This window comes from Canis lupus, chromosome 9 (genome assembly GCF_011100685.1).
Source record: "Canis lupus familiaris isolate Mischka breed German Shepherd chromosome 9, alternate assembly UU_Cfam_GSD_1.0, whole genome shotgun sequence".
Taxonomy (NCBI): domain Eukaryota; kingdom Metazoa; phylum Chordata; class Mammalia; order Carnivora; family Canidae; genus Canis; species Canis lupus.
In genome coordinates this window covers 58,822,597-58,849,643 of record NC_049230.1, presented here as the reverse complement: position 1 = coordinate 58,849,643, position 27,047 = coordinate 58,822,597, and the positions used below count along the sequence as shown (strand labels likewise).

The 27,047-nt window shown below is 47.4% G+C and overlaps 1 non-coding gene across 2 annotated transcripts in view; it reads right to left on the bottom strand.

Annotated features, from left to right (window-relative positions):
- LOC111097552 overlaps positions 1-26,608 on the bottom strand; it is a 77,256-nt gene extending 50,648 nt beyond the window's left edge. For both annotated transcript variants that reach the window (XR_005364089.1, XR_005364088.1), the window contains exons 1-2: positions 26,241-26,608; positions 10,078-10,134 (exon numbers count right to left, since the gene is read on the bottom strand). This is a non-coding gene — a transcript (uncharacterized LOC111097552). The remainder of the gene's footprint in view (positions 1-10,077; positions 10,135-26,240) is intronic.
- Positions 26,609-27,047: the final 439 nt, after the last annotated feature.

The following is a 27,047-nucleotide window of genomic DNA, read 5'->3' as shown; positions in this document are numbered from 1 at the left end:
ATTAATCAGGACTCAGATGGAGAAGAGAGTGGCTCCTTTATTGGACTTTCATTAAGAACTCCAGCAAGAGGCACCACTGTCCACCCCTCACTTAAATAAAAAGTCCTCACCTCTGTGCTCCACATTTAACCAATGTCTGTCAACACTTTCTCTCAGACCTCACCGCTTCACTCCATCACCCCACCCTCCCCTTGCCTAGGGCTCCATCATGTCCCAAGCAATCACAGCCTCCTCACTGGTCTCCCCACTACCCCTTGTCCTCTTCCTCTCCTGGCCATGTGATAGGTGCCTAGAGCCCATCTCTGTCCCATCTACTCACTCACTACTTGAGGAAACATCCACATTCTATTTACAGAGGACCATTCCTCATTTCTCCCCCCCTTTTTTTCTCACTTCCCTCTGGACAGAGTCTATTTTTATTTTATTGCATGGAATTTGTCTTTTGAAATAATTAACCACCTTCTTGCAGCAATTTTTCTTCACCCAGGAATGCAAAATCACATAACACATTGGAATATTTTTTAACACCCAATTTAAATTATGCAGTTGCTGTATTGTGATAAATATGTAGATCAGGGGAAGTTGGGGTAATATGTTCCAAGCCTGAAGCTGGACTCCCAGTCCACAGAGGAGGTCAGCTGGGAGTGGACAGGAGGTGTCAGCCACCTCCTACGGTGACTAAAGCAAGAACTTTTCTTTCCTCTGCAAACCTGAGACCAGATCACAGGCCATTCAGCCGGTCCACTGTCTCTTCCGGGGCAGATGCTTATTATGCTTTATTTTACCTCACTTCATGCTCCCAATAACCTTGAAAAGGGGACTCCACATTTACATATGTACAAACTGAGGCTCAAAGTGGCCAAGCAAATTGCCCGGGGGCACGTGGCCAGGAAGAGGGCTCTCAGTACTGTGGGACAGCCCGGGAAGTTTCCTGTTGTTTATTTTTATCTTTCTCCTCAGATCTCCAGCTCCCTTCCTCCCTCTTCCTGTTCCTATCCTACCACTTCACCTTCTTGTATCACTGAGAGCATGAGATGATCAGAAGACAACCAGCTCTTTGGATTGGATGTGTTAGAAAATACTCAGCAACTGGCTGTCTGGATAAGAAGGCCCTGATTTGTAGCACTTGCCAATTCCCATAGTGTAAATGTTCCCACTATAGCCTGTTTCAAACAGCCAATGATTTAATTACCAGCTCACCAAAACACCTTAAATTTGACCATCTGCTCTTGAGTCAGTACCAGTGCACCATGAGACTAGATGGACACACTCCAGTCTCCCCACTCTGTATTCACCAAGGTATTCACTTGCTCTCCACATTCTCTGCCGCCTGGTGAGGCCGGAGCCTACATGGAAATGCTCCAGAACCTCCCCCTCTCACCAGCAAGGATCTGACCTGTGTAGTTACTACCTCTCCTTCCTGGACCATCAGTATCCCCTTCCACTCACTCCATCACATTATCACACTAACACATTTGATGTCCCCCAGAAGGAACCTTCTCATGAAGACACCCCCTCCAGACACCACCCGATTCACCTGATCTTTGAAGCAAAACTTCTCACAAGAGTTGGCCGGAGCTGTGTTCTCCGTTCCCTCTGCCATCCACTCCTCAGCCTACCTGGTCAGACCTACGTCCCTATGACTCCTGAAGACACTATGGTCAAAGCACCAAAGTCCAGTAACTGCGGCCTCTGGATCTGGAAGGGCTTGGGAAGCAGCTGTAAGTCTATCTGACACATCTGCCAAGCCTTCGCCCCTGCTTTTTCCACCACTGAGAGTGTGTGCTCTTGCCCAGGTTTTTGCTTGACTCCTTCCTCCAGGCATTTGCTTCAACGTCGCTTTCCTAACCACCCCATCTAATAGTCCCTCCCTCTGTCCTTTTCCCTGCTTTACTTCTGTCCACAGCTCTTATCATCCACCTGACATGTTCATATTTAGTGATGTATTTGTTCATTTTGTCTGGCAGGATGGCGGCTCTGGGAGGACATGGGCCTTGTATTTGGATCACTGATGCATCCCCAGTGCCTGAAACACATAGTAGGTGTTCAGTAAATATTTGCTAGATGAGTGAATTGATGAAAGCATGAACAAAATAGTGAAGCTAAAAATCCAAATCCAGATCTGTTTGGCTTCAAAGCCTGTGTGCTTCCCTCTGCTGCGTGGTCTGCCGCACGGCCCGTTTCCATGAGCCAGAGGCCTCAGGGGGCCACTTCTAAGATTTGTTTGTTCTGTCTGTCATGGTCTTGTTAGGTTTTTTTCCCTTTCTTTTTTGGGTGCCTGTAGTTAGAGACCTCCTTCTCTCTGGCTTAAAAATTTCCATGGACTGCATGGCCTTTAGGAAAAATCTAAAATCTTGAGCCTGGGTTGCACAGTCCCCCAACTTCTGATGCAGGCTCCCTCTCTAGTCTTGCCCCCTGCCCCCTGCCCCCACCAGGGCAGCCCATAGCCACCAAGCACTGGCAACTGCCCACACATACCTCGGGCTGCCGTTACATAGTACCTCAGACTGGATGGCTGAGTCAGTAGAGATTTAGTTTAGTGGGGTGTTTTTTGTTTGTTGGTTGGTTGGTTTTTTTTTTTTTTTTTTTTTTTTTTTTTACATTTCTGGCAGCTAGAAGTCCAAGATTGTGGTGTTGGCAATGTTAAAGGAAGGATATATTCTCTCTCCTTGGCATGTGAACAGCCATCTTCTCCCTGTGTCTTCACATCACCTTCCCTTTGTAAGTGCCTGTGTCCTAATTTCCTCTTTTTGTAAGGACATCAGTCATACTGGATTAAGGTCTACTCATATGACCTCATTTTACCTTAATTACCTCCTCAGAGACCCTACCTCTAAATGCAGTCACATCCTGAGGTACTGGGGGTTAAGACTTTAATATGAATTCCTGGGGGACACAGTTTAGCCCCTAATACCTTGCATGGCTGACTCAACTGATGTCACTCTCCTTCCCGGATTCCCCACCCCACAGAGTGCATTGACCACCCTTCTATGCACTCCCACCATCTCTTGCACTGCCCACCCTGCCCCCCACAAGTCATGCTGGGTTGGAATAGTTTTTTCTGACTCCATCTCCCCTTATCGGACCTCGAGGTCCTTGGGTTCAGCAATCAGACCCACTTAGGAGCCAGTCTTTGGCTTTAGCATACAGTGAATACGGAAGATGCGTCTCAGGCTGAAATGGACGGAGGGAGGGAACAAACAGGTTTTTGAGGAATTTCTTCCTGTTGCTAAAAATCTCTCTGCTTCTTCCTATTTCCTGAAACAATACCCTGGAGCAGATGAAGTGACAAACTGCCAAGGACTACATTTTACCTGAGACACAGCCAAGGGGGAGAGTTCTGTCTGGCTTTCTCTAGGGGCAACTGTGTTTTGAGAAACTGAGGTCACTGAGATCCCTTGGATCCAATTCTGACTGCTTCAGTAGTCGGCTTTGTGAGCCTGAGTTGCGGCTCACTTCACCACTGTAAGCATCAGTTCCCTGACAAATGGGCATCATACTCCTGACCTGTTATGTGAATCAGAGAAAACAATGGGTGGTTAAATGTTTTGAAAAATTTCAGCTCTGTCCAGATGAAGGGATTATATAGTTATATTATTGGTATTGAATTCTAGGTGGTGACATAGAAATTATTTCCCTTGAGTATTGGATATATTGCTGTTAAATAATAGAACTTTCCTGATTTGGAATAATTGGAGGGAGGATGTTGGTGAATTAGTGATAAGTCTGAATTATAGAACATTGCAAAATTTTTATTACTTTTAAATTAATGCGAATGAACGACTAACCCTGTATTGTCAAGAAAAGGTCCCTTAGGAGAGTTGCTTTAATGAACAGATAAGAGTCACGGGTAATTAAGCACTCACTGTAAACAAGGGGTTTAAACCGGAATGGTTTTAAAAGTACTGGGGGAACTTTTTATTTAAAAAGCTAACCATCTTCCCAGTACCATTTGGGTGCTTGACAAATCTTTTCATAATCCCTTGCCTGGGTCAGATTATGAAAAATTGTGAGTAAGCAGGATTGTGAGTCACTGAAGCATGGTTATTCTCCAAATGACAAGCTGGGAATGCTGCTCAGAGTGGCCGGTGCCAGGAGCCAGCAACCTTGTGAATTGCCTAGGATCCCTCAAGCCTGCAGATGGCTAAAGGGCTGGTACCATGTCCAACAGCTGCACCCCCACCACACATATATGCACTTTACATACACTACCATTTCTCATTGGCTCATTACATCCGCAATCACATGTGTACTTCCATAAAAGTCACTCACAATCACATGACACATCTATCCCTACACTCAGATATACACACACACCAAAGCAAAAACAACCACAAAGACTGAACATTCCCCTTAGGATCCCAACCCTAGGTAAGAGATAAAGGGTCCCAGAGGACCAGAAGTGTCCCCTATGCATGTCTTCCTCCCAGAGATACACTAGATACATTAGATGAGCTCCAAATTACAGGTGTTCACTCTGCTTTTAAAAAGAAGACAGCAGCTTGAGATATGATTCTCTACTCTCCAGCTTGTAAGAGAGAAGGAAGAGCATTTCTGGAAAAGAGTAGAGGAAACAAAAATCAGAAAGTCAAGAACAATGATAAGGACTAATAGGTATTGGGCGCTTGCCATGTACATCTGTGCTAAGATCTTTTTTTTTTTTTTAGATCTTATTTATTTATTTAGTCATGAAAGACGAGAGAGAGAGAGGCAGAGACACAGGCAGAAGGAGAAGCAGACTCCATGCAGGGAGCCCGACGTGGGACTCGATCCCCAGGCTCCAGGATCACTCCCTGGGCTGAAGGCAGCGCTAAACCGCTGAGCCACCCGGGCTGCCCTTGTGCTAAGATCTTAATGCACTTTTTCCGTTGCTCCTTGCAACAATCTCACAAGGCAGGGGATATTACCATCACCATTTTACAAATGAGGAAACTGAGGTTAGATAGCCTAAGTGACCTTTCTAAAGTGCCGCAGCTAACAGGTGCTCAGCCAGGATGCAGCCCCAGGGTTGTCTGTCTGTCTCAAATAGATATTAACTAAAATCTGTATGGGATCCAGAAGAGGTGGACTTGAACCAAACAAGAATTGATAAGGACAGGGAGTGGGTGTTAGGGGACAAGTGCTATACTGAATAGAAAAAAAGAAAGAGAAGGAAACTGGTGTCCTGGGAGGTACCACAACCCATGGGAGTAAGAGGAAAGCCAGGCCTTTATGACAGCCTCGAATATTAAGAAGTTTGCAGCTGACTTTACTGGAAAGGACACATGGTGATTGGTGTTGTCCCTTTGAGAGACTCAGAGTCAGATGTCGGAAGTAAAAATAGCTGCCAATTAACAGAGCATTTATTGAAACATTACTAATCATTTTAGAAGCAACATCTCCTTTGGTCCACCCAATGACCCTATGGAGGAGGTGCAGTTGCTAATTTCATTTTACAGATGAGAAAACCGTGGCTCAGTTTTTTGGCAAGTCAGAAGTTGCTAAAGTCACAGAGCTAGCGAGTAACAGAGCTAGGCCTCAAACCCAGGTCTGACTGAGTCCAAATCCTATGCTCTTTTCCTACTGTGTGTGCACCTGACTCATCCTGCTGGACGATGTGCTGAGAATCATCAAGGCTTTGACTATATCCCTGACTGTAGTAATGGGTAGGAACTGAGAGCTTCAGGAACCCATGTTCTTTTTCTTACATCAGGACTGGAAAAGAAGAAGAGAAGGCAAGGATTTTTCAAGTCTTAATCTCCAAGACCTCTGAGAATATTAAAGAGGTAATAACATGGCGTAACTGGGAAAGAATAGCAAAGGATATTTTTTTTTATCAGAACCGTGGACAGCAGCCAAGCAAGCGAGGGTGGGGAGCTGTCCTGGGTACTAGTGCTAAGAGCTGGGAGAAGAGGACATTTATTAAGTCCACCACATGCCAGGCACCATTCCAATGCTGTACATATGTCATCTCATTTACTATTCCAAATGGAATTGAAATGTAGATGTCATTTCTCCCATTTTGCAGGTACAAAAGATCAATGATGGAAAGCACCTTGTCCAAGCGTGCACAGCAAGTAATAGAACTGGGATTTGAGTCTACAGTGATCTGCCTGGTGATCTAGTCCCTCTTTCACACAGATCTTCCACAGATCTCAGAGACCTCCTGTTCCTCATTCTCACAGGGTTGGGGGTCTATCCTGAATATCTCTAGGGAAATCAAACATAGGTGATCTTGGCCTAGGGTGATAAGGGGCTGATTTGTGAGTCTTTTTGTGCTGGGAGCAGGGCATCTGAGAAATGGAGTGTCCCATTCACTCCCAACCACTCCCATCTTTCAATCAGAACCAAGGTTTTGGTCAGGGGGAGGTGATGGCAGCCCTACGTGATAAAGGGGATGAGGTATTATGCAGGTCACCTAAGAGGGAGGCACAGAGATCTGCACCCACAGGCTCAGCTCTCCCATCCCAAGAGCCCTTTCAGATCAGCAGAGGTTGAGACTGCATTAGCACCTTCCCTCAGTGGGTGCTGCTCCATTGACATGTAGTACCTCCTGCTCCCTGAGACCCACTGCTGAGCCCTGACACGGTCTGTGGGAAAGATAAGCCTGAGGAGCTGGGCTGAGGTCTGCTTTAGAAGAATTTTGAATTATGAGCTATAGAATTTAGATTATTTCTCATGGAAAATGTGGTGTCCCCTAAAAAACCACCATCCATTTTTAGAGACTTTACTAAGAGCCAGGCATGGTGCTTGGCCATTTCCATATATTTTCTCATTAAATCTTCACTACAGTCTTGTAATGAACTACCTTGAGATAGTTACAATTATCCTCTTTGTTAAAGGTGATATAACTAAGGCTCAGAGAGGGGAAGGGGCTTGTCTAAGGTCACAGAGCTGGTTCTGGGGCAGAACCAAAATGAAAACTCTGGTCTGTGTAACTCCTAGTCCTTCACTCACCCTCTCATTCCAGGGGTGATTGACCCCCTGTGGGCCAAGGGCCTGGCTCAGGAGAAGGCTGACCTGGAGGCAGGGCAGGGGGCGGGGCTGCAGCTTCTGCCTCATTAGGCGTATAATCACCACAGTTATAGCCATAAACCCCACTCACAGGGAAATTACTTGGGACATAAAAATTAATGTAATTTTCTAGGATTCTTAGATTTATTTAAGATTGTCTACATGGACATGTGGAGTGGGTAGTCTTTGAACTCTCAGGGAGGGTGCGGCATGAAGCAAAGCAAAGAAGGGCCTTTGAGTTCACTCCAAGGACAGGAGACCCACTCCCACCCAGAGAGAGTCCATCCTCAGTTTCAGGCAGCCCCTTTCCCTAGGCCCCTCAGCCCCGCTAACACTCTCCTATCCACCCCCTTACCCCCACGCCCCACCTAGACAACAGCATCTGCCTCCTGGCTACCTTCCCAAGCACACCCAGAGGGATCTTTGTCCTTGTGGCTAGCTCTGGACAGATCATTCTCTTGCTTTACAAAGTCACCTCTACAAAGACCATTTCCTCACTTGTTAAATGGGACTACTAATACCCACCCAGAAGTGTCGTCACTAGCTTAGCTCATCAGTGTGAGACATGGCCATTAAATCATCTGAGCAAGTCCTGGGCTGCCAGGCAGCCCTAGGACAATGAGCCAATGCCATGGGTCCAAGAGCATTCATGGCTATGCTCTATGCTCTGGTGGCCACAGAAGGGAGGCCTGAATTAGTGGCCACTCTGGCAGCTGCCCAAGGCCTTTGTAGTCCTGAGATCACCTCTGCCCCACAAGGGAGTCCCAGCCTCCCTGTGCACAAAAACATCCTCTCACCAAGGCTTTTGATCACATTGCAATCATTTTGTTCCCCTTCAGTCATGATGAATCAATTGTAAGTCCCTGAAGGTGTTATTTTCTCTCACTTCTGGGACTTTGCACATGCAACCCTCTGGCTTACAGCTCTCCTCTGCCTGCTCTGACTCACCCGCTGATTCCCATTGCACCTTTAGGTTAAGAGCTCAGCACAGATGCCTCTTTCTTCAGGGAGCTTTCCTTAACTTCCAGCCTTGGTAGATATTGCTGCTCTGTGTTCCCAGGGACCCCACTTACATTGGGGTGTGAGGTGTCTTGGGGGGGATGAATGGAAAGTGAGGCTGGAGAGGGAGATGCAAGCAGCAAGAGCTGTGGGCTGGGGCTGGGGAGTGCCACTGTGGCGGCCACCTGGAAGTTTTCCTGAGTTCAGCCTCTCCTGGGTGGGGCCCAGGTGTGATGTTTTGTGGATGCTGGCCCCAAGGGTGGCTCTGCTTACCCAGTAGATAGGAGCAGGAGGCAGGAGCCTGTTCCCAGAGGATCTGAGCCACCAATTGGCAGGGTTCCATGCAGCACTGCCCAACCCCCGAGTACTTATCTGCCAAGAGGCGGTGGGGCAGGCAAGGAGGGGTGGGAAGTCTATGCCAGAACCTAGATCTAAGTCTTAGACTAGACTCTGTGCAAACTCATGTCAGTAAGCTCAGTGTGTGTGACTGCACGTTGTCTACATTAAAATATGTGGCTGGGGTGGCTAGGTGGTTCAGTCAGTTAAGCATCTGCCTTTGGCTCAGGTCATGATCCCAGGGTTCTGGGATCAAGCCTCACGTCAAGCTCCCTGGTCAGTGGGAGTCTGCTTCTCCCTCTTCCTCTGCCCGTCCTGCAACCCTCTCCCTTATGCTCTCTCTTGCTCTTTCTCTCTCTCTCTCAAATAAACAAGTAAATAAAATCTTTTTTAAAAATGTATGGCTATGGGTCTGCTGGTATCTGACTATATGTATGTATATGTGTGTCTCTGTACAAATATGCAGTATGTGGGGGTCCATATGCATATGTGTGCCTGTAAGTGTGAATCGAGGTATCAGTACATGTGAATTTACGAATATGTGATAGTTGTGCTAGCAAATAGTCTAATGATTGTGCACTCTGATTTCAGACTTTCACTCACTGATGTTCAAATCTCAGCTCAGCCACTTCCTAACTCTGTGACCTTGAGAAGTGAAGTGAGAATCACTTCACTTTTCTGAGCTTTATTTTTCTCATCTTTAAAATGAGGGTGAAAATTAGAGTGCCCATACTGATTGATTTTTACAAAGAGATCAAGTAAAGCAGTGTATGTAAAGTACTTAGTGCCATGCCTGGATCATAGGAAACACTTAATGAATACTGGCAATTATTATTTGTTTTATGTGTGTCTATGGGTATGTGGTTGTCTCTGGGTTTATGTGTGCATCTAAGCAGGTGTTTATGGGCCAGTCTGGGGTTAAGCATATAGTATTGTGTATTTATGTGTAAGCACATACATTGCAGCTTAAAAAAAAAAAAAAAACAACTTTCTAAGATCCTCTGGAAGCTCAGGTGCCAGGGTAACTACTAGGTGTGGAGGCCGAGAAAAATCAAGGCCATTCCACCTCAAGTTTAGCATTAGCACAAGTACAGCCATCTTAGGCCCCTGTGAATAAGAGCTGAACTTTATAGGAAAAACTGCAGAATGTCCTCAATGTCCTCGGCAGGTAATCCCATATCAGAAAGATAACAGTGCTCAGAATTGCCCTCGGCAGAGAATCCCATATCAGAAAGACAACAGAGCCCATGCCCAGTGGTAGAAAGTCCCCTATTAGAATGAGAACAGAGCTCAATGCCCTTGAAAGCCCCACATCAGAATGTAAACAGAACTTGAGAAATTCCTCCACCCCTTCTGAAAATCCCCTAGATCAGCCTATAAAAAAACCAGCTGTAACCCACTTCGGGGTCCAAGTCCCTGCTCCGCTGTGTCGGGTATACTTGGACCCAAGCTCGAGCTTGTAAATAAACCCTCGTGTGTTTGCATCGGTGTCGGCTCCTTGGTGGTTTCTCGGATTCACAATCTTGGGCACAACACTAGGAAAGAAATTTATGCTCCTATTGTGTCTTTAAACCTCCTACCCTGACCCTTGGTCTTTGAAAAAAAGATGATCATTCTTTCAAAAAATCAAATTTTGAGTTATCTGGAACTCAGACACACACAAATTGAACCCCTATATGTAGGTAACGTGCATGTGGTACACATGTGTGCACAAACACGTATCAGCATCCATGACTGTCCATGGCTTACCTGTATATTCCAACCCACAGCCCAGGAGCCAGTGGAAGCAGAAGGAGTAAGTGGTCCCTGGAAAAAGAAAGATGATATATAAGAAAGGTCATTTTAGGCCCCTGGCCATCTTGTGATCTATGCTTGGCCAACACTACTTGCCCAAAGCACATTTCTTTTAGAGCTTCCTGGGATATGTTGAAATTGCAGAAGAGTAGACCTCAGTAGATAATGCTTTTAAAAGGGAACAGAAGAATGTTAGAACAAGCAGCCACTATCAGGCCAGGAGATAGCTTAATCATATTAGGGACAATAAATCAGGGGCAAAACTCCCAGGGCAGGGCTGGTTCAAAAATAAAGACTGACCTGGCGCACATTCTCGACTTATCTTTGCAGGATCTAAACCTCTTTGAGCACTCAGGTACCAGACCAACTGAAGCCAGAGATCTGACCCAGAGACTGTCACCTTCAGACAGCTTTTGCCCCAATTGCATGCTGAGTTCCCTGTCCAAGGAGGCACTGCTTTGGCAAATATCCCCTGTGCTCTCCCTTACTTATTGCAAGTAAAACCCTTTCTTTTCCTATTTTTTGGCTAGGTTGTGTCTTTTGGCTCAACACCCACCAAGAGAACCCAGTGCTGGGTAACACCTATGTAAGGTGGACAACCTCTAGTTCTTAACAGAATGACCTCTATCTTGACCTTGGAAATGAGTGGAAGTGTCTGCAAGCCAAAAAATCCTGAGTGTGACAGCTAGAGAGGGGCACGCCTTGAGTTCTGCCTCTAACTCAGGGCTGTTGCCCCTGGGTGTCCTTTAACAGAGAACACAAACCTGGAGCCAGGCAGATGTGGGTTCAAGTCCTTGCTCTCCCATTGGCTCCTGGACAGGATTGCACTTGGCTGAAGTTTCTGAGTGCCTTTCTGGGGCCTGGCCCCAATCCCAGTTAAGGAGTAGTTAGAGGCTGCAATTAGAAAAGATTAAACCGGGCACCTGGGTGGCTCAGTGGATTAAGCATCTGACTTCAGGGGAGCCTGGTGCAGGGCTCGATTCATGGGGCTCAGTCTGTTTGTCCCTCTGCCCCTCCTCTCTATTAGTGCTTCCCCCCACTCAAATAAATAAAAAAATCTTAAAAAAAAAAAAAAAAAGAAGACTCAAACCTAGTCTTACCTCAGAGAGCCCTGCATCCTAAGTAGGCCATCCCAGTGGATGTGACACACCCAGGGAGTTGTGGGTGATAATTGGAGGCTCGGGAAGGGTAGAGTCTGGCTGGCCCAGGGAATGGGCCAACTTTTGCTACTCAAAAGGCAGACGAGGGAGATGGATAACAAAATTGAGAGCAAGTGCTTAGTAAATGGGCAAAGTACTTTTTTATGTCTGTTGGGTCTAATAATTTTTTTATTTTTTTAAAAGATTTTATTTATTTATTCATGAGAGAGAGAGACAGAGACAGAGAAGAAGCAGGCTCCATGTAGGGAGCCTGACGTGGGACTCAATCCCAGGACTCCAGGATCACTCCCTAGGCCGAAGGTGGCACTAAACTGCTGAGCCACCCAGGCTGCCCGAGTCTAATAATTTTTTAAAATAGGTCTGTGTTTATACACCAATATTCATAACAGCATTATTCACAATAGCCAAAAGGTGGCAACAACCCAAATGTCCCTTGATGCATGAATGGACAAACAAAATGTGGTACATATACACAGTGGAATATTATTCAGCCTTAAAAAGGAAAGAAATTCTGATACCTGTTGTAACGGATATACCTTGAGGCTATTGTGCTGAGTGGAATAAGCCAGACATAAGAAGAAAAATACTATAGGATTCCACTTATGAAAGGCACCTAGAATAGTCAAATTCATAGAGCTAGAAACAGAATGGTGGTTGCCAGGGACTGAGGGAGAGGCAATGGGGAGGTGTTGTTTAATGGGGACAGGCTTTCCATTTTGCAAGATGAGAAAAGTTCTGGAGATGGAAGGTGGTGTTGGTTACACTACATGGTCGTATGTGCGAATGAATTTGAGCACAGCTGTATACCCAAAAAGGGTTAAAATGGTCCATTTTACATTATGTAGATTTCACCACAATAAGAAAAACGGAGCTTTGAGTTTGCATTTTTAAAAAAGATCTATTGAAGCTAATGCACACACAGTGAAAGTCACCCTTCCAACTATATAGTTCTCTGAATTTTGACAAATATGTACAGTTATGTAACTACCGCCACAATCAAGGTGTGAAACATTTCCTTCATCCCCCAAGTTTCCTTCATGCTCCTTTGTCATCAGTGCCCACTCATCCTCCCAACACCCAGCCCTGGCAACCACTGATTGGTTTACTATCACGAGGGTTTGTTTTTTTCTAGAATGTTATATAGATGGGATGATACAGAATATAGCTTTTTGAGCCTGGCTTCTTTTCACATCACATAGTGCATCTGAATTTTACCCATGCTCTGAGTATACCAGAGGTTCTTCCCTGTTTGATGCAGACTGGCATTCCTGTGCATAGATGTACCATGGTTTACTAGTCCAGTCACCACTGAGGGGCATTTGAGTTGTTTCCAGTCTGGCGTGATTGTAAATAAAGCCACTATAAACATTTTCATATAGGTTTTGTGTGGACATAGGTTTTCATTTCTTTGGGGTGCATATCCAGGAGTGGGGATTGTTCTGTCACATGGTGAGTGGATATTAACTTTACAGGAAAGAAGCTGTTATTTCCCAGGTTGGTTGTTCCTCACTTTGTTTTCTAATTTTGTTTTTTTGTAATGGCTCATATTTTTTGTATTTTATAAAAGCATCTGTCCATGATGGGCTGAAAGGGAAAAACCCCAACTTGATCTTATCCTACAGTTACTTTGAGGAACTTTCCTCTGGGAGGATTTAGTCAATGAAATACTCGGGGAAAAGCTTCTTGGCAGAGAGAACAGCATGTGCAAAGGCCCAGGGGAAGGAGAGGGTATAGCAGACCCAGAGAAGTGGGAGCATGGGGCGGAGGGAGGGAGCAGAGAGTGAGCCATGAGGCTGGGAATGGGGTCAGGGACCAGATGGTGTGAGATGAGGCTGAGTTGGCACTTTATTTGGTGGGGGGTGTGAGAGCCATTGAAGGATCTTAAGCAGGAGAGGAAACTGATTCGATTTACATTTCAAAAAAGTTCCTCTGGCTGGAAGTAGCGGCTCCCTGGAGGCAGGGAGCTCCTGGGCAGGCATCCAGGTCAAAGATGAGGAGACTGGGACTAGGACTGGGATGTTAGCAGTGGTGGGGCTTAGAAGGTAAAATGGATAGGATTTGGGCATGTGCTAAGATGTGGGTGGGGAGTAAGGCAGTGAGAAAAGTGAGGGGCCCCAGTTTCCCTGGCCTGGGCCAGATGCTCCTATATTGGAGTCAGTGGTATAGAGGGGCAGCCTGTTGGGGGGTTGGGAGTCAGGCAGGAGCCTGGAGATCGCCCAGCTCTATGGCTATAGGGCCTGCCTCCAGAAGCCTCCCCCTCCTTCCCGATCTGAACCCAATTCAGCTGTCACTCAGGCAGGCCAGACCATGAAAGGCCCCCAAAGAGCTGGTGATTTGTGCAGCCCTGGCTGACCCATTGTCCCTTTGGGATTCGGTCTTTGCCAAGAGTAACAAAGAGCTCAGCAAAGAGCTGGCTCTGGGCTTGGAGTGAGGGGTAGGGAAGGAAGGGGGAGGGGGAAAGAAAGGAGGAGGATCTCGCCTGTGGCCTAGGCCAGGCCCAGGGTGTTGCTTTCAGCCTTCTTCTAAGGCCTGTGTTGGTCTAAACTGTGTATAGGTGGTACAGTGTACATGTGAACACATTGCATTGTGCATCTTTGTGTGTGTGTATACCCTAGTGCCCTGCGTGTGGGTGCCATCATACATGCACAAATGTTAGACATACTCTGTCCCTCTAGATTTGCTCTCCACCCTGCTTCATGCCCCCCAAGAACACTGACCCTGCAAGCGCCTCAACCAGATTCCTGTCTGGCTTCTAGCTGGGTTCGGCCAATGGCCACCCTGGCCAGCAGATCAGAAGGCAGGGGCTGGACTGGCCAGCTCCTCCCCCATCAGGCTGTGGCTCAGTAGTGGCCTAGGAGTTATAAAGTAGATCCGACTATCTGATCGCCATAGTTTCTGTTGGAGAGTCCTGCAAAACTGCAGGACTGTAGCTTTGCAAAACTGTAGCTTTGACCAGCTCCCACATGGCCCCATCCCCTGGCCCTCCAGGCCGAGGGTGGGCAACCTGGCTCCCTACTATTGCTAGCACCAAGGGCATCACTATAGCTTTGGATTTTCCTTTACCCTATGCTCACCTTTGTGGATGGCCCCTTCATTACATTTTGCTTACCTTGTTTGAGTGTGCCAACTGTTTCTTGCTGGGCCTCTGGCTGAGACAGTAGGTACCCACATTTGGGTCTGTGTGCACATGTGCGCACTGCATCTCTTAACAGAGCTGTACCTGAAAGGGCCTGTGTGTACATGTCGATGTATTTGTGCTCACACATACATGTACTTTGTACCTGTGGGTATCCTTACATCTGTACATGTTACCATTTATGAATGGGGACACGTGGCATGTATGCCCATGCCCATACCCATGTGGGTATGCACACTCATGCAGTTTTTATTGTTTCTGCATATCCATGGATGTGAGTTTCAGCTGTGTTTGGTGTTTTTGGGTGGCACTGATTGTGTCTACGAGTGCGTGCTGGCAGAGGCACCACGGGGAGAAGGCCGGATGGTTGCAGGTGCAGATTCCTCCTACAGGCTCCTAGGCAGCCAAGGATCCAGAATTGCTCCTCCCAGGCTTCCCCTGGAGCTTCTTTTATTTATTTATTTATTTATTTATTTATTTATTTATTTATTTATTTATTTTAGACATAGAGAGAGAGAGGGGCAGAGACACAGGAGGAGGGAGAAGCAGGCTCCATGCAGGGAGCCCGACGTGGGACTTGATCCCGGGACTCCAGGATCATGCCCTGGGCCAAAGGCAGGCGCTAAACCGCTGAGCCACCCAGGGATACCTCCCCTGGAGCTTCTTAAGAAGCTTTGCCCTTCCAAAGAGACCTGCTCCTGGGACTTCAGCTTGTTTTGTTTAACAAACCTCACTGAGGGGGAGGGGGGGGACATATAAAGAGTTGTTGCAAACCAATAAAAAAATAACAGCAATCCAATAGTAAAATAGGCTAGATATATGGTCAAATAGTTCAGAAAGAAATATTACAAATGGCCAGTAAATGATGAAGAAAGCTTAAGCTCACTAATAACAATGAAAATTAAAACACGTGAGGAAACTACTTTTTGTCCAACAGATTTACTAAACTAAAAAGCGGATGGTATTCAATAATGGAGTAGGTGTGGAGAAATGAGCACACTCACATATCTATCAAAATATGAAGTATGTGTATTTTAGATCCCAGCAATTCCACTTGAAAACATCCATCCTATAAAATTACTAGCACATACATGCAAAAATATATTTGTAAGATTATTCCCTAAAGCACTACGGTAATACAGAAATATTTAGAAATAACTTAAATGTCTTTCAGAATTATGGTTGAATACATTGTGGTATATCTATACTCTGGAATACTATTGCACTGTTTAAAAAAAAGTATATCTGTATTACTTACATAGAATTGATGTTTTCTATATAAAAAGTAAAATTGAAGACAGTTGTATTAGATAATCTCACTTATGTTTCTGAATAATTGTGTGTAAACTGGCTTAGTGGTTTGAAGATTATCAACGTGCTTTTTAAAAAAAAATTCTTAAAAAAAAAAAAAGACTTATTTAAGAAAGAGAGAGAGAATGAGTGAGAGCCCAGTGGGGGTGGGAGGCAGAGGGAGAGGGAGAGAGAATCCCAAGCAGACTCCCTGCTGAGCACAGAGACAGTCTCAAGGTGGAGCTTGATCTCAAGAGTCTGATATCAGGACCTGAACTGAAACCAAGAGTTGGACACTTAACCAACTGTGCCCCCCAAGGTGCCTCACTTTTAAAAAATTATGATCTTGGCCATGGTTGGTCAGGGAACATCCATCTGCCTTAGGGGAATTAGAAATGTTCTGAAAGAAATAAAAAGAGAAAGGCAAATTCCACTTCAGATATTCAAAAATAGTTAAGGGTGTTTGTTAAAGGATGTTATCACTATTAACAAAGAGGCTGTGGCCTCCACTCCCCATTTCTTGCTTCAGGAAGAGATTACGTGAGGATGTCGCTAATCCCATAGGACTGATGGCCTTGTAAGAGGTTTCCCTCTCTCCTTATCTCTCCCTCCCTCCCCACCCCCCCTCTCTGCTATGAGAGGACACAGTGGAAGGTGGCCATCTACAAGCCAACAGGAAAACTCTCACTGGGAACCAAATTGACCAACACTTTGATCTTGAACTTTCCAGTCCCTGAAAACTGTGAAAAATCAAGTTCTAGGTCCTTTAAGCCACCTAGTCTGTGGGACTGTGTGACGGCAGCCCCAGCTGACTAAGACCGAGCTCTCACATTTTAGCATGACTCGTGAGCAAGGCTCTGACTGTCCTTTGTTCTGGACTCTCTTGTCATGGATGTTTGTGTGGCAAACCCTCTGGAAGACTGACATAGTGTCCCCCTCTGGGGGAAAGAGCAGGCATGCTACTGCTAATGATAGAAGATTTGGGTCCCCCAATTAGAGTTGCTCTCTTATAACATGACCCAGTCTGTGTGCAGGTGATTTTTATTTTTTTATTTTTTTAAAAGACTTTATTTATTTATTTACTTATTTATTTATGGGACACCCAGAGAGGCAGAGACAGGCAGAGGGAGAAGCAGGCTCCATGCAGGGAGCCCGACGTGGGACTGAATCCCGGGACCCCAGGATCACGCCCTGAGCAGAAGGAGGCACTAAACCGCTGAGCCACCGGGCTGCCCTGTGTGCAGGTGATTTTTAGTCCTTTCTGTGCTGATCTGTGGGAGTTGGGGCTCTGCTGTTATAATTCTGGCTACTGCTATTGCTGTGAGTTACAAACTTCTTCTGGCGCACCTCATGTCTTCTGCCAGCATCCAAGAAGCAGAGGCAGGCTAACTCCTTAGCATGCAATTAGGGTAAAATCTCAGACCCTGCAGAGTTCCTGACAGTCCTGCCCTATATCAAATCAGGTGTGACCCTTTTGGCCAGTAGAATACTGTGGAAGTGATGCTATGTGACTTCAAGACCAAGTCATAAAAGACAATATAGCTTCTGCCTGGTTCTCCTGGGGTTTTCACTCTTGGATCCCAGTCCCCAGGCTGTGAGGAAGCTCCAGATGCCTTGAGGAGAGGCCCACGTAAAGAGGGATTGACAGGTCCCATCAGCTTGTTAGAAATGTGGGGTAAGCTAACTTGCAAGTGGATCCTCCAGCCCCAGTCCAATGCTCAAATAAGTGCAGCCCCTCAACATCTAACAGAAAACTCAGGATCACTTAAGCAGGACTGCCCAGCCCAGCCTGCCCCTAGATTCCTGACTCAGAAAGACTGTGAGAGATGTTAAATGATTACTGTTGTTTTAAACCATGGCATTTGGGGATGATTTATTGCACATAATAAATAACTAATACATAAAACCTAGGCCTCACCCCCTCAGTGCCAGGTGATCCAGCAGAGGGGAACTCGGGGCTTTCCTGAGCTCCCATGCAGTGTGGAAGTTAGGGTAAAAGCCAGCACACCTGCCACAGGGCCTCTGAACCTCATTTTTCCCCATCTATAAAATGGGGGATGCTAACCATAGCCCCTTCCTAGGATTGTGGGAAACATTCAGCAAGATAATCCACATAAAGCACTCAGCACAGTGCCTGACATCAGTGTTAACTTTTGTGTATAACAAACTCTATCATGTGCAGTATTGCCTTTGTTCATTATTTTGAGAGATTAAAAATTCTGAGTAGTCAAAAGAACAGTATAATAATTACTCAAAATCACACCAACTAGATTAACAATGAATAACTTTTTTGTCATGTCTGCTTCGATTCTTTTTAAAACTCTGCAGTAACATATGTATGCATTCTACCTTTGAGAAGTGAACCTAGGGATGCCTGCGGACGGAGTTCCTCATCAGGCTCCCTGCGTGGAGTCTGCTTCTCCCTCTGCCTGTCTCTGCCTCTCTCTTTGTGTCTCTCATGAATAGATGAGTGAAATGTTAAAAAAAATAAAAAATAAAAAAAAAGAGCCTATAAAAAAGGGAAAGAGATGGGATCCCTGGGTGGCGCAGCGGTTTGGCGCCTGCCTTTGGCCCAGGGCGCGATCCTGGAGACCCGGGATCGAGTCCCACGTCGGGCTCCCGGTGCATGGAGCCTGCTTCTCCCTCTGCCTGTGTCTCTGCCTCTCTCTCCCTCTCTCTGTGTGACTATCATAAATAAATAAAAAAATTAAAAAAAAAAAAGCGAAAGAGAGAGAGAGAGAGAAGTGAACCTAAACATTGAGGGTGAGGCTGAGAGCCTCCTGGCTGCTCCCCACTCCTGCCTCCTGTCCCTGGGCGGGCCTCCACAGGAGTGTGGCGTGCTTACTTCTAGTTCAGCTTTTCTCCCAACATTGGGTGGTGGGTGGCCACATCTGCAGGACCCCTGAAAGCCAAGCATCCCACTCCTGGTGCAGATGTAGAGAGATGCCTGGGGAGCAAGGCAGTAGCAGGTAAAAGGAAAAGAACAGGAATAATGAACAAGAGAAACCCAAAGGAGTTCCCACAAGCTGCCTAGAGAGACAGGAATTAGAAGCTGGGCCAGGCTCGCTCCGGGCTATGGGTGCTACCATGGCTTCCTGCCATTTGGTTATCACTGTCACCTGCACAGTTAGCCCCACCTCCCAGTGTCACCAACATAGCCACAGAGTCACACACAGTGTCACCTGCAGAGTCAGTCCCATCACCTCTTGTCAAACCAACACACACATAGTGTCACCTGCATGTAGTGAAGCTCACTATGACCAGCCAACACCCAACATAGTGTCACCTACACATGGCCACAGAGTCTCTAGCTCAGTCGCACACCATCCCAGAGTTGCCTGCCTGTAATAAACCCCACACAGTGATTTGTTGTACCATCCTCCATCAGTTGCGATGTGGGGTGTGACATCAAACCCGATGTCACATGACCCATGCAGACTCCTCCCCCCACAGAGCCTTGCCCATACATCTCACTGCACATTGTGTGCTACTGGGGCCTAGGTCGTCTGGCTCAGAGGCCTGGGCTCTGGCCCTGCCTCTGCCAGCAGGACCACCATTCACCACCCAACTCCAGGAGCTGGGGAGGCCAGGGCACTGCGGAAGCAGAGCAAATCCAGAGAATAGGCTTTGTTCCTTGTGGGCAGGTCATTAAGGGGAGCTGGAGCCCCTCTGCCAGCCCCTCCCCTCCAACAAAGGAACAAAACAGCAGCTATTTTTAGATTCGTGTCAAACTCTCCCTCAGACCCTGGGGTGGGAAGTCCCATGAGAGAGGCATTTATGAGGGCTCTAATGAGCGGCAGCAGACTCTCCAGGCAGCTGGCCCCCATCTCCGCTAGGGGAGGAGCGAGCCCCGGATGCTCCCCAGACAAAGAGAAGGCCAAGACAATGAGAACAATGCCCAGGCTCTCGGACGCCTGCTTCCCTGGAGCATCCCTCAGTCTGGAAGGCAGTCCCACTGGACTCAGGGCGTGGGCAGAGGTCCGGATACCCCCTTCCTTGCTGAACCCACTGAAACCTCCTAGGCCCCATTTCCCAAAGAAGGCTACTGAGATGAGAGGCTTGCCTGGGATGGGCTCTTCCTACTGCACAAACTTCATGTGATGGGAAACTCTGGAAGCATCTAGATCTAAGAATGAATCATAGCTCTGCCCCCTCTAGCTATGCAGCCTCAGCTCTTAGTTTCCTTACCGACAAAATGGGGATGATAATTCTCACCTCCCAGGTTTACTGTGAAGAGTCCAGAGACGAGAATCGGGTTCATAGTAGGTCCTCAGTCAGCCCAGGAGCCCCATACTCTGTAAGCTCCTCCAAGAGCAAGGTCCTTGTTTTGTTCAACACTCAGCAGGAGAGCCCAGCACTCTGCCTGGCACATAGTAGGTGCTCACTAAACTTTGTTGAACAGGTTACTAAGGGTCTTTACCAGTCTTCTGCCCTACAGGCTTGCCCCAGCTTGAGTCACCTCCTTACAAATCCGTCTCTCAATGTCCTCTCAAAAAGAAATTTGCCCGGCTAAGACCAAGCCCTGGTCAGTGGGGGAGTCAGCCCCTGGACCTGGAGCCCTGTGCTGCAATGACAGAATCTGGCCACCAGGGGGCGCAGTCTCTTAAGGTTTCAGCCCCAGACCAGCTTCCTTCCCACCACCCCGGGGCCTACAGGGCTGGAGGTGGCACAACCCAATGGCACAACCCGCCTGGCCTGGTGCACTTGGCCACTCCCTCAGGTGGAGACTGTAGAGCCATTTGCTGAAAACACGAGAAGCATCATTACAACCAAGCTTGTCATCTCACAATGGTTAGAAAGAAACGTTTCTTCCTTCGGGTCTGCCCTGCTCCTCCCACTTGCCTGTGTCCTGTCCTCACAGACTATGGTGACCCATTATTCCCCAGGGCCTGCCCCACCAGACTCCAGGATTCCTTGTTCTATCACCTTTCCCCTCCCAGCCAGAGAAGGCCAGGCCATCAGAGCCAGAAGGTCCTTGAACTGATCTGTTTCCTACCCCATTTTACAGATGGGAAAGCTGAAGTCCGCAGAACAGAATCGTCATCTCAAGGGTATACAGTGAGGAAGTGGCTGAGTCAAGATCAAAACCCAGGTCTTCTTTTTTGACTTGTGCCATTTCACGCATGAATTGTTTTCCTATGGCTTCAGGGGAAGGAAACGAAGGAGAAGAAAGATGGTCTTTATGGCCTTCTTATTCTTTTCTAGCTCTTTGGCCTTACTCTGTACTTGCATTATCCCATTGAATCCTCCACCAACCCCTTGAGTAAGAAGTTCTTATTTGTATTTATGGATGAGGAAAGGGAGGCCTGACAAGGTTGCCCAGGTTTCACAGCTAAGCAACAGCAGCACCGGTGTTTGTCCCAAGACTGATTCTCAAATCCACATTCTTTCTGTTGCATTAGGTTGAACCATATAAAATTGCCATTCCCATAGGTCAAATCTTTGCAAATATCTTGTGTGCTTAAACTTAATGTTATGCCAAGGAGACCCCCTTATCCTGAAGGAAGGAGCCATTAATTGCAACATTCTGGTGGTGGAGTGAGAGAAGGATCTTTTTGGGAGCAAAAACTCCCAAGGAGATGACTGTCGCTGGAGACATTGTCCCTTACAACCCCAAAGCCCACATCAGGATTGTGGTCAGGTGACTCTACAGACCCAGATTCAATGGCCTCTGGCCACAGAGGGGTCATGCGCCTTGAGTAGGAGGAGACTTGGGGGACGATCCTGAAGGAGAATACAGCTTCTCTGGCTATGTCAGGGAGGCCCCTCAGAAGAGAGACAAGTCGACACGGTATAAATTTAGAATGTCACAGAATGCCACAGAATATCACAGCTAGAATGCCATAGAGTGCTGTTGAATGTCAAGGAATGTCGCAAAATGCTCTGGAATGTCAATGTCACGGGATATCGTGAATTCTTGTAAATGTCATAGATTGTTGTAAATGTCAAGAGATGTCATAGAACGCTGTAGATGGTTGTAAATGTCATTGCATGTCAAGGACTAACCTTCCATGTCATCATAGAATGCTGTAGATGGCTGTAAATGTCATGGAATGACTAAGAACGTCATCCTAGACCATGGTTGGCTGTTATAGAAATGTCACTATCACAGAATGTCATGGAAAGTTCGAGCCAGCTGGAAAGGACTTTGCGAATTGTCCGGGTTTAGCTGCTCATTTTGCAGTTGGGAAAACCAAGGCCCAGAGAGGGAAAGGACCTTGTCTGATAGAACTCACCCACACAGTCATCAGTTGCAGAATTGACATCCAGGTCTCTGAACTCCCAGCCCAGGCAGCCTCCTTTGATTAAGGCTCATGGGGACTAATTAACCCTGTGATGGAAACAGTGGTGCCCAGTGGGTATTCAGCAAAAGTTTTGATTCCGTCTGGCGCTAGCCCTATGTCAGGATGGGGAATTAACTCCACAACTGGGGCATTCTGGGCTGGAAAATGAAATAATGAGTTCTTTGCTAAACTTTGCTAAAATCAACAACAGACTCACTCTTCAGCAGAGAGAGGGTGGATGTGTTGGGGGAGCCCCCAGAGGCCTTACCCCAACCAACCCTGTGCCAGAAAGATGCTTCCAGGCTGTCCCCAGGGCCACTCCTTACATAGCCAGGGACTCAGAGGTGTCCAATCTGGTGGACAGCTCTTGGTAGAGGTCCTGAGGTCTAGGAGGCTGGGTATGGGTCTGAGAATCAGGGCAGCCAGAGGGGAACCTCAGAAGGAGAACATCTGATGTCACACTGGGTCTTTACAGCCAGATGTCAAGCAGGAAAGATGCCACTTTAGCTAAACTGATTGCAGCTGCTGATGGAAGTTAGCAGGAAGAATCAGGGTCCTGGGCACCTAGGTAGCTCAGTCAGTTAAGTATCTGCCTTTGGCTCAAGTCATATGATCGCAGGGTCCTGGGATCAAGCCCTGCATCAGGCTCCCTTCTCAGCGGGGAATCTGTCTTTCTCTCTCCATCTGCCTCTCCCCCAGCTCGTGCTCTCTTTCACTCTCTGTCTCTCTCAAATAAATAAATAAAGTCTTTTTTTTAATTTTTATTTATTTATGATAGTCACAGAGAGAGAGAGAGAGAGAGAGTCAGAGACACAGGCAGAGGGAGAAGCAGGCTCCATGCACCGGGAGCCCAACATGGGATTCGATCCCGGGTCTCCAGGATCGCGCCCTGGGCCAAAGGCAGGCGCCAAACCGCTGCACCACCCAGGGATCCCTAAATAAAGTCTTAAAAAAAAAAAAAGAGGAATCCAGAGTCCTTCTGCTGTCTTGGTAGGTTTATGGAGATGGGGGCAAGGTGGCAAGATGAAAGTGTTTTCAGGAGGTGGTCTTCCTTTGCCTCTGCAGCCAAGAGGAGACTACCCGTGATAAGATACTCTCTGCTTCCCTCCTTTTGTCCCCAAGCCTCTCCCTCCCTCTCTCCTCCAACACACTTTTGCCCTCATGTAAAGATTCCCAGAACTAGCCCCCCTCTCCTGTCTCTTGGTGCTGCAAACCACCCTGCAGGTTCTCTGATCCACACCAATGAACAGAGCCCTGGAGCTCCCTGCTCTGTAAATGGAAGTGAAACAAGGAGAATTTCAGGGCTCTGTCTACATCCTCACTGATGCAGAATCCCCTTCTCTTGGCTGCTGGGCTAGAGACCTTTCTGGGCACAAAGCCCAGAGCCAAACCCGGGTGTCCCCAGCCCTGAGGGGAGAGTTGGCAGCAGTGCTGAGCCAATTTGCCAGGGAAGGTCCCTCTGGCAGGCCTTGGAGGTGACCACAGCCACCATCTCAGCTGGACAGGGGAAACTTTGCCCCTCTAGGCTGGGCTGGCAGTGACTCTGAGAGTTAGGCATCCACCCTCTTAGCAAAGCCTTCCCTTCTTCTCTCTGAGAGGTTGCTCCCTGCAGCTGTAAAAATAACGAGATCCCAGCAGAGCCTGGTGGCAGAGCTGAGTTCAGGAAAGGGCACAATGAAAGAATATGCAGGAGGAAAAGGGGATGGAGGGGCTCAGGCAGGGGCAGGCCATGGTAACTGGGGGACCTGGGGGGAATTCAGGGCCATAGAGGACCACCAGAAGAGCAGTGGGGTTAGCCTCACTTTTGCCCATATTAATGACGCTTTTCTAGTGGTGTGCACACACATGCGTGGCTGGAGACTGTACTTCTGTATGTGGACATGTGTGCCCCGGTGCTGTGCTTGCTCCTGGGTATGCGCTCACCATTTGGTGTCCACAGGTTAGTCTGCATGTTGGGGTGTATCATCTATACACTGCATGAATTGGATCTCTTTCTACACGGATGGGTGTGATTGTGTGCGTACATATGTGTGTATCTTAATATAAACACGGTGGTCTCAGCATCAGCTGAAAGAAGATCTCATTGAAAAGACAAGGAGAGTAGTGTTTAAGAGCTTTACCTAGACTCAGGAAGATCTGGGTTCAAATCCTGCCTGTGGCACCTCGGGCAGGTGAGTTAGCTTCTTTCAGTTGTTCTATCTGTAACATGGGGACAATATTAGTCTCCACCTTCCCAGGGTTATCAGGAAGTTCTGGTGAGACAGGGAATATAAAAGCGCTTTGTGAACTATAAAAGGCAGGCAAGGCATGGGAAAAGACAAGTGAGTCAGGATGGCTGCGAGACCTCAGGATAAATATGGTAGTGATAGGCAAATTGTACATGAGACTTGTGTCTGGAATGAAAGAATAACAGAAGAAAGTGCCAGATCCCCTGTGTGCATATTGGGGAGAGTATTTATTAATGTGCCAGTGTCAGATACCTTCCCTATGCCTGCCCTGTTCTCCAACCATTTGCTAACTGGGTTCCCAGATCCCAAGTTGTGAAGAATCAGAAGATTAGGTAGAGGGGATGGTAAAGCAGGGAGAAGGAAGGAAGGGTAGAGGTGAGAGGTTAAGACAAAGAACTGGGAAGAAGGGAGGAGAGAAAAAGAGACACCTAAGGAGCATCGGGGGATTTGGTGTTATGAAAGGTGTTGGAGCAGGTGCAAGTGGGGGCGGGGAAGAGAGAACAGGTGGGAAGTGCTGCTGTGAGTTCTAGTCTGAATTCCTCTATTGTTCTTGAAATTCAGGTAAGGGCTGGAATTCTTTTTTTTTTTTTAAAGTGTATTCAGAGATCCCTGGGTGGCGCAGCGGTTTGGCGCCTGCCTTGGGCCCAGGGCGCGATCCTGGAGACCCGGGATCGAATCCCACGTCGGGCTCCCGGTGCATGGAGCCTGCTTCTCCCTATGTCTCTGTCTCTCTTTCTCTCTCTCTCTCTCTCTCTCTGTGACTATCATAAATAAATAAAAATTAAAAAAATTTTTAAAAAATAAAGTGTATTCATTAATTAAGTAATCTCTACACCAAATGTGTGACTCAAACTCATGATCCTGAGGTCAAGAGTCACATGATCTTCTGATGAGCTGGCCAGGTGTCCTTGGAATTCTTTTTAATTCCCTACTGGATAACTGTATGTTGTGTCTTGGATCTGATTCTGCTCTGAGACTGGACCATTTGGGGCTGCGGCCTATAGTCTGATCAGCTGTATCCTAGGAAGCTGGTCTGTCACTGCGGCAGGAGAGAAGTCTGGAGAAAAGAGCCATTATGAGCTGGGCAGATCCCTCCAAAAAGCATCTTCCAACAAGGGGCACTCCAGACCTTTAGTGCCAGGGCTTTCTCCCTGGCAGGTGCTTCTCTGTCCTCCAGGGAGGCAAATGGAAAGGCCAAGAGGATCTCAGGGCCCAGGAGTAAGGCCACTTGGGACTCCCAACCTCCAACCGGGCGTGGCTCCTCTGTATAAGTCTCTGCCTCAAAGAGTTTATATTCTAGTAGAGGAGACAGAAGCCATAACTCCACGTTGCATTGTAAGAATAACAATAAAGGCATTGCAAGGCAAGGCTGGAGGAGAGAGTATGGCTTAATCCACTTCTCATTCACCTCGGCAGAGAAGGGGAGTCGCAGAACTAGGGAGTGGTGGAGAATCGTGTTCCAGGAGGCAGGAATTGCATGTGCAGAAGAGAGAGTGTAAGCAGAGCCTGGTAGGTAAGAGAAAAAGCCAGGGAATGAAGTGTGGGACGTGAGAGTGAGAATCCACGGCAGGAGAGGCAGAGGAAATGCATGGGGGGCAGAACATCAGAGGCCGTATCAGGGAGGCCTTGGATCCTGGGGTAAAGAGAGAGGATTTATCTTGTAGCAGCGAAGAGCCTTGGAGACATGTGGAATATTTTAGCCAGAGTAATGGTATCAAGATGGCTTTTTTTTTTTTTTTTAAAGAAATGATTTTTTTTTTTTTTTAAAGAAAGATTACTCAGCCTGCTGGGTGGTGGGTGGGACTCAGGAGGGAAGATTGGAAGCAGGAAGCGCTGTTAGCAATGAGATAGTAACTACTGTCCATCAAGCTTTATGTGCGCTACTTCATCTTACCTTCCCCACAACCCAAGGTAAGATCAGCATCTCCATTGTACAGATGGAAAAACTAGGGCTCAGGAGGTGATGTGAATTTCCTGAGGTCATACAGCTTGCAAGTCCCTGGGCAAGATTCCAACTTACCTGGAAGATTCTAGGTAAGAATCTGGACGATTCCAGCCCAGCTCCCGCTGACGCCAGAGCCCTCAGTCTCAGTCTCCAAATCTGGATCCAGGCTGCCGGGCGTTCGGATCCCATCTTCACCACAGCACATGACATCTGCCTTAATATGGCAGCTGACATAGAGGTCTGGGGCCTCAGTGTCCTCATCTATAAAGCGGGGTTGATAATAGTATCCACCTCATGGGGTTGTGAAAACAAAGTGCCTGGCAAGGTGCCAGCAGACAACGTGCTTTCACTATGTCAAGTGTCCAGGCAGAGCACATGCCATTTATCGTGGAGTCACAGCAGTGAACCATCAGCTGAGCAGAGGCCTGGGCAAGGAAAGCAGCTTGAGGGTGGGGAGAAATGGGGAACTCGCTAGATGTAGGGGGTGGAATGAATAACACATGAGAGGGGAGGATGAGGAAGAAAGAGTCAGAGTTGTGTCCTCACTCTGTCTGGGTGGGGCAGGGCCTGGGAGGGTGGCAATTCTGTTTTCTTATTTGGGGAACCTAGTGACTGAGCAGGTTTGGAGAGGATAATGAGTCTGTGGCTCCTGTGAGCCCCCCACTTCCAAACTCCAGGCCCCACCTGCCTCTGGAGCCTGGGAAAAGACCTGTAGGCTTCCTCCCGACCTTGACCCTTCTCAGATAAAGGCCAACTCTGAGTTGGGTCTCCAGGGAGACAGAATTTAGGGACCTGGCCAGCTCTTACCAAGGCCAGCCAGTGGCTATTGCCCCTACTGGATCCCTGGTCCTCGATCCAGCCTCAGGGACTCTCCTGGGTCAC